Source organism: Vigna unguiculata, chromosome 1, assembly GCF_037176805.1.
Source record: "Vigna unguiculata cultivar grain cowpea cultivar isolate G323 ecotype 2 chromosome 1, ASM3717680v1, whole genome shotgun sequence".
Classification (NCBI taxonomy): Eukaryota; Viridiplantae; Streptophyta; class Magnoliopsida; order Fabales; family Fabaceae; genus Vigna; species Vigna unguiculata.
This window is the reverse complement of record NC_140792.1, coordinates 47,528,028-47,535,527: the sequence shown is the minus strand read 5'-3', so window position 1 is coordinate 47,535,527 and position 7,500 is coordinate 47,528,028. Positions and strand designations below refer to the sequence as shown.

At 30.1% G+C, this 7,500-nt stretch overlaps 1 pseudogene; it reads left to right on the top strand.

Moving 5' to 3' along the window:
- The first annotated feature begins 876 nt into the window (after positions 1 to 876).
- On the top strand, positions 877 to 2,125 carry LOC114177664 (abscisic acid receptor PYL4 pseudogene; annotated as a pseudogene).
- The last annotated feature ends 5,375 nt before the right edge of the window (positions 2,126 to 7,500 follow it).

Genomic DNA, 7,500 nt, shown 5'->3' with positions numbered 1-7,500 from the left:
TATGCCATCACTTAATAAGTTTATCCATTTAATTGAATCGCTATTAACTATTAATCATATTATCATGTATATACATCAAGGGAATATTTAAGAGACATTCATCGGTCAATTTATGTATGTATTTTAATTAAAGTGATTTAAACACCTGTTTGAAAAGAATCCAAGAATGGAGATATTTAATTAAAGTGATTTAAAGTTGCATATTTCAATGATTGTTATTATTCATGATTTAGCACTTTTCTAACCAGGATATACAAATATAAATCTAATTCAATATTACTAAATAATATTTTTGTATATTTTTAATATTTTTTATATTCATAGAGTGAAATTAATATAATATTTATTTATCATGATATTGAATATATTTGATGATATAAAGCATTTAAACAATTAAATATTATTACAAAGGCATCAGTATGGGATATAATATATTGGATAAACTGATATACTTATATAGACGCATATTATTATTCATATAGAGAGAACGACTCCCTAAAACTATTTAACTATTATGAAAAATAAAAATTATAAAAATGCACGTGGTTTATTTGGAGTAATCATGTGAGTATTAACTAATTTAAAATCTTATATATTATTTATTTTTAATATAGGTAATTTGTGTGTAAAAGAAGGCATTGAGATGGAAGAAAAAAAAAATTGGAGGTGAAAAAAAATAAAAAAAAGTGATCCATGTTGAGGAATTAAATATTGAGAGTTGTTTATAAAAAAAGAGTAGAATAAAAAGAGGGATGGATGGAGAGGCAAAGTTGGAGTTTGAAATAAAGAAAAAGGTATAATCGATAAAAGCCAAGTCCAAATTATAGAATTGAAATGCAAGTTGATGATCCACTTGCATGCCCCTGCCTGCGTAACAATACAAACAACTCTCTCTCTACTCATTCACTTCCAATCCCATCTCAAAAGCAAGAAAGAAAGAACCAACAACACAAAATAAGAAAACTCATTTCAACAACAAAACTAATGCAACTTGTACTACAAAATTATTAACACTTTCCCTCTCCAACACCCTCTCACTCTCACTCTCGTATATATCCTTTCCTTTCCTTATTCTACACCGAATCAAACTCATTACTCACCACATAGTGCCAGAGAAACCCAGGGAGATATTTTTACTTTTTCTAATTATTATTATTCTTATTATTATAAATTAAATAATAATAATAATAATAGCAGTTACAATGCCATCCTCCGTTCAGTTGGAAAGGTTCAATCCTATAACCGACGCCGCCACTACCTCTTCCGCTGCAATCGCCAACGGCGTAAACTGCCCCAAACAGTCTCAAGCGACGCCTCCCGCCGCTGCGCGCCGTCTCCTGGTGCCCTCTCTCCCCGACGCGGTGGCGCGGCACCACGCGCGCGTGGCGGGGCCGAACCAGTGCTGCTCCGTGGTCGTCCAGGCGATCAGCGCCCCCGTCTCTGCCGTGTGGGCGGTGGTGCGGCGCTTCGACCACCCGCAGGGCTACAAGAACTTCGTGAAGAGCTGCCACGTCATCACCGGCGACGGCATTCGCGTGGGCGCCGTCCGCGAGGTGAGGGTGGTGTCGGGGCTCCCCGCGGAGTCGAGCACAGAGCGTCTGGAGATCCTGGACGACGAGCGCCACGTGATGAGCTTCAGCGTGGTCGGCGGCGACCACCGGCTGAGGAATTACCGGTCGGTGACGACGCTTCACGCTAGCGGGAACGGGACACTTGTTATGGAGTCGTATGTGGTTGACGTACCGCAGGGTAACACTAAGGAGGAAACGTGCGTGTTCGTGGACACCATCGTACGTTGTAACTTGCAGTCGCTGGCTCAGATCGCTGAAAATAACACCCCAATCTCTGAACACCAAAACTGTTGATCACCACCATTCATTCATTTCCTCTCTCTTTTATTATTTTCTTTTTTATTTTAAACGGGTTGTGTCTTCCGGTTTTTTGTTTCATATTCGGGTTGGAACCTCGATTCAAGCCCGTATTTGGAATTGATATGCATCATGCATGGATGGGTAGATCAGTAGGGTTTTTCGGACGGCAATGGCTGAATCAATCAAACTATGATATGTATATGCATTATGATATATGTTAATGTTCATATGAACCATCTCTTTGATTTCTTTAATTTTCTCATTCTAATCCTTCATTTTTTTTCTATGAAAATATACTATGTCTCAATTTTTGGCTTTCATTTTTTAATTTATGAATTAATTTTGTGTAAATCATTAATTATTCCAAAAAAATAAATTAATAATAATGACTCTCAGAACTACGTTAAAATATAAAGGATGAAAATAAAAAATGAAATTCATAATATAATTTTTTTTTCTATTTTCTCTATCTTATCTTGTGTGTGTATTTTGTAAGACCGTAAATAATTATTAATTATCTAATTATCTGCTTTGTATTTGCTTTTATTTAGGTAATTTCTTTCGTGTTTATTAGATATATTTTCTCGATGTATGGAAAATTGATGAGCTGATCTGACACAGGTTAGACCAATACTGGGGGATTCGTCAGCTCCTACACACACTACTGACACACTTCAACTCCACACTATTTTTCTTATATTTATTTATATACTTTTTCTTCAAAACAAGAAAACAACAATTTATTTCAGTTTTCTAAAATTACATAATAAAAACTCAATTATTATTTTTTTCTTCTATTTAAGAAATTCCATGTAATTTAAAAGCTTACTATAAATATATATCTGAGAAAAGTATTGCGGCACTCTCGAACCTTATTTGTAAAAATAAAAGAGTGATGGAAGAATACAATAACTGCCTCCAATGTAAATATTGACACCTAAATCACCCCCTAGTGATCACCAAAATATATAAGAAATGTACGAACGTATAATATGAAAGATTTCGTAATATAATATTTCGAATACTTTATTTATTTATTACTGGATTTGACTTTTGCGTGAGTTTTAGTAAACAATTAATATGAAAAAGAGTAATGGAAATATATTTTTAAAATTGATCACATAATAAAACACGTAAAAAATAATTGAACAGATACATGCATCTACATATACAGAATACAGAAGACATAAGAATTGCATTAGCAAATAGTTGGTTTTAATATTCTCCATTTTGGTTATTTTCTTCTTCCTTTGTTCTAAAGCAAACCATTTGCGATTAGTGACAGTTCATAGAGTACTGGCCGAAGAAGGCGCTGCAAAGTTAGAATAGGAAGTGCGAAAGAAGACGATGGATGTGTAATAAGTGACTGAAAAGTTTGCGCGAATATAGTTTAGCAACAAGTGACGAGGTAAAGTGTGATGCTGGTAATAACAATTGTTATGTATTTGATTCCGCATGTGGAAATGAGAGCATTATCGATATATATGTCTGAAATTTTCTAGGGATCAATGTTTAACACGATGTTTAGATTTAGAGAACAGTACCAAGTTGCTGCCATATATGTACTTCACGTGTTTTCGAAAACTGTGCCTGATATGATTCATTGTTAGTGGGTCTAAAGCCATCAATCCACCATTGTGACCTTTGCCTCAAAGCTTGAATTTTTCTACTTTCAAATGGCTACCAACTACCAACCATTTCAATTTACCTTTTTTTTTTTTTATAATAAAATTCGCATGCAAATTGATTTTATTTTAAGTGGACAATGCATTTATTCTCATTTAATATAGACTGTATCATAGTTTTGACTTATAGAAAATTATAAGAATAAATAGGTTCGAGCAATGGAACTTGTACTTTAAGAAACAATGTATACTTTCATTTTTAAAGTCAACAAAATACACTTATCAAAAATTTTAATTAAAACCAAATATTAAGATTACACTAAATTATATACATAGGGAGAGAGAGAATTAGTGTTTTAGTTCATAACAACTTTTCAAACTTTTGGTTTTCATATCTCTGACTTTTTTATAACAAATAATTTTGTTCATATATATTTTTTTAACAAATATAAGTCTACAAAACTAATATTTTTCTTCTCATACAGAGACCAAATCTGGTATATTTGCAAAAGATATAACGCCTGTAACTAATGTTTTAAAAATAAAGTAAAAAATCATAAAATCGTCGAGAACTGATACTACTATTATTATAAATTATGAAATCATTAAAATCTTAATTGTTAATTTTTTTATAATTAACTTGTATCTTCGAATGTATCACTTTAAGTTAAATTCATCTTTACACGTTTATCTTTTAAATTTTTAAAATTTAAAGAATTAAAAAAGCATTCTTATCTTCTTTGGTTTTTTATAAGTATGTAATGTAAGAGTATATTTGTGTCATGGTTAACACGAATTATTCAAACTTCTCACTATTACACTGACTGCATTACTCTCTTTTTTTTTTTTGGCAGAGACTGCTTGTTAAATTACAAAGCGACACATTCTTTACAATTTTTTTAAAATTACATACGACTATAGCATTAGATGAAAGAAATAATTGTTATTTTCAGAAACTTTAGATATACAAACTTTTTTTTCCTAACACAATTTATTTTACATTATTAAAATATTTTGACATTTTCATCATGCAACCTTTATTTCTTTATCTCTCTACCCACCGGACATTTTCTTAAATTATAGTAATTAAGTCTGGGCCGAAAGTTTTACCGAAACAGATGATATGATATTTGTGATCTTTCAAAAGTAAATTAGCATAATCAGCCAAATAAAGAAAGGGAACGTTAAGCGTGGAAATCGGTGTGAAACCGTGGGCATGGGCATTTACAAGTTGCGTTTTTTTTTTCTTCTTCAAATTTACAACTTGCTCTGAAGCTTCTTTATGCTTTCTTTGGATAGGGATGAAAAATGGAATATTGATTTGTAGTTATTTGGAGAAAAAAAAAATTGATTGTAAAATAATTTCATTGTCATTGAAAGATACTATATTTGATTATAAAAATATAATTAAATTAACAATAACAAACAATTGATAATAAAGTATTTTAATCTTAATTGAAGGACACTACATTTGATTATAAAATTCATTGATATAGATGAATGGTTTAATTAAATTAATGAAGATGTGTAGGTTGATTTTAAGTATAATATTGCAATTGTTTCAAGGTGTATCTTTTAAAATTTAAATATTTTAAAAAAAAATGAATTTAGTTGAGAAAATAAAAAAATAAATTATTTTTTAAAATATTAACTTTTAATAATATTTATTATAAAAAAATTAAAAATATTAGATTTAGAAATAATTTAGTAATCTACTAAACAATTTCCCACAAATCTCAACTTTCTATCCGATATTTTATTTTCTCTTTCAAAAAATTTCTTACAACTCATCTTGAATCAATACCCTTAAATTTCATATATAGAGTAGATAATGTGTACAAAAGAAATCATTAATTTTGTCGGCCCCAAATTGTACTCATGTACGTATTAGCCAAAGGATAAACCTGATACTAAAAAAAATAATTTAAAATAATTTAAAATAATTTAAAAAAGAGATTTGTGATGATAGCCATGCACGTATTATGGAACATATAATATTAAAAAAATTGTAGAATGAAGGTTTGAAGTGCAACTTGGTATGGATGAATTAAAGTTGTTTGAGAGACAATGCATGTCAAGTTGTTGTTGTTTACCATACCATAGCCATTATTCTCTCTCATTATGTTATTAATATATATGATTATATAAATGTAAGTTGAGGTGGGAAGGGATAGAAGGAAGTACAAGTTGGGTTGCAAGTGGGAATTCAAAACCATTATTTAATGTTTGCTGAACCTTACCTTGTTTTCTTCTATGTACATGAGTACTGTTGCAAAACTATTTTACTGCACAAAGACTTCGTCAAATGTACAATAATTAATTTTTCCTCTGCTAAACTGTTTTACTTACTCATCAAAAGATTCCTCTTTCGACTTTCACAGTGTCTCGTATAGACTGTGATGTTTGATTCTTAGATTAAACGCGTGTTCTTTGGTCAAAAGTTACAGTTTGATTCCTGTGCTGTAATTCTCATTAATTCGTTGGTTTTACTTTAGCCATATACTTCAGCTTTATCAAGAGATCGTGCTTATTAATCATTTCTATGTGCCAATATCTTCCACTAATTTTCATGCCCTTTTGGCTATCTTAGTGCTCATGTAATATGATAGGTTATTTACGAACCTCTTTCTATTTACTTTGTATATAAGCTCTCACTTATTTAATATTTTATCAAAGACATTCAAGGAAAATTATGTATTATCTACGTACACAATTTTATCTATGCTATAACAAAAGTTTGTTATCAATTTCAATTTTCTAGTTTATCGACAAATTATCGATACTAAAAAGATCAAAGATTGTCATTACAGTGGTCGTCAATACATTTTATTACCGGATAGTGAAATTTGTTGATAATTATTGATTGTTATAAATTTATCAGTAAATATTTTCGGTAATTATCAATGAATTTTGACCATTGATCAAATTCGAAATTGAGACTTTTTTTTCTTCTTTATCTTTCTCAACTCTTCCTCTTCTCTTCCACATCGCACCTCCACCTCCACCATCGTCTCCTCCTCCTCCTCTTTCTCTCCTCTTCTTTTCATATTCCTCCTTCTCCTCTTCCAACTGTGGTTGTCTGGTTGTCATCGAAGTTGCATTTGTACACTTTCACTACTTTCACCGTCACTAGTGCTAACTTCTCCTTATCCTCCTCCTACTTCTCTTCTTCTTCTCAACCATCTCCCCCTCAAAATATAAAAAAATCTCACAAGACTTGGAGTTGTTATAACTGTAATTCAAGTTCAATATGTTAGTTAGTTGGTCTTGTAAATAAAATAGTTACTCTATAAATCGAGTATTGGTCTCTCTGTCACATTGATGATGATGCAATATAATTCATGTACACTTTGTGTGCATATTTGTGCTGATTTTAGTTTCTCTATAGTTTTGTATATCTCTATCATAGCAACTCAAACAAATTTGTCACTAAATTTACTAATGGAAAAATTTATCAGTAATAAATATTATAAGTTACCAATGAAATTTATTAACAGAATTAATCGTTGAAATATTATTGACAAAAATAGTTATTGGTAATACAAATTCTAATTTATCAACACATAATATTTGTTTTTAGAATCCTGTTGATAATTTGAATTTATTGATGAATTTATTTATGTCAGTAATTACGAAAACTTTTATAATGAGAAAAGTAAATGAAACTTATTAAACATATGGTAATGTCAATTTTAAATTAATCTCTCAGACTTTTTCACCTTATATTGTTTTCATTCTTTCAAATCGATTTCACCAATAAATTGCAAAATCAATTTATATAATAAGTTAATACTTTATAAGTTGATTTTGATTTTAGATGTTGAACGTGATTTTTAACATATATCATATTAATCTTCTTCACTTAAAAGGTTTTCTAAAGTAAAAAGTAATTATCCTTATTCTGATGTTTATTAGAATCAGGTAAATGAATGTTTCAGTTAGTAAAAATTGATAAAGGTTTTCATGTTTGAAATTATGATTAGAAATAGATATGTGTGTTATTA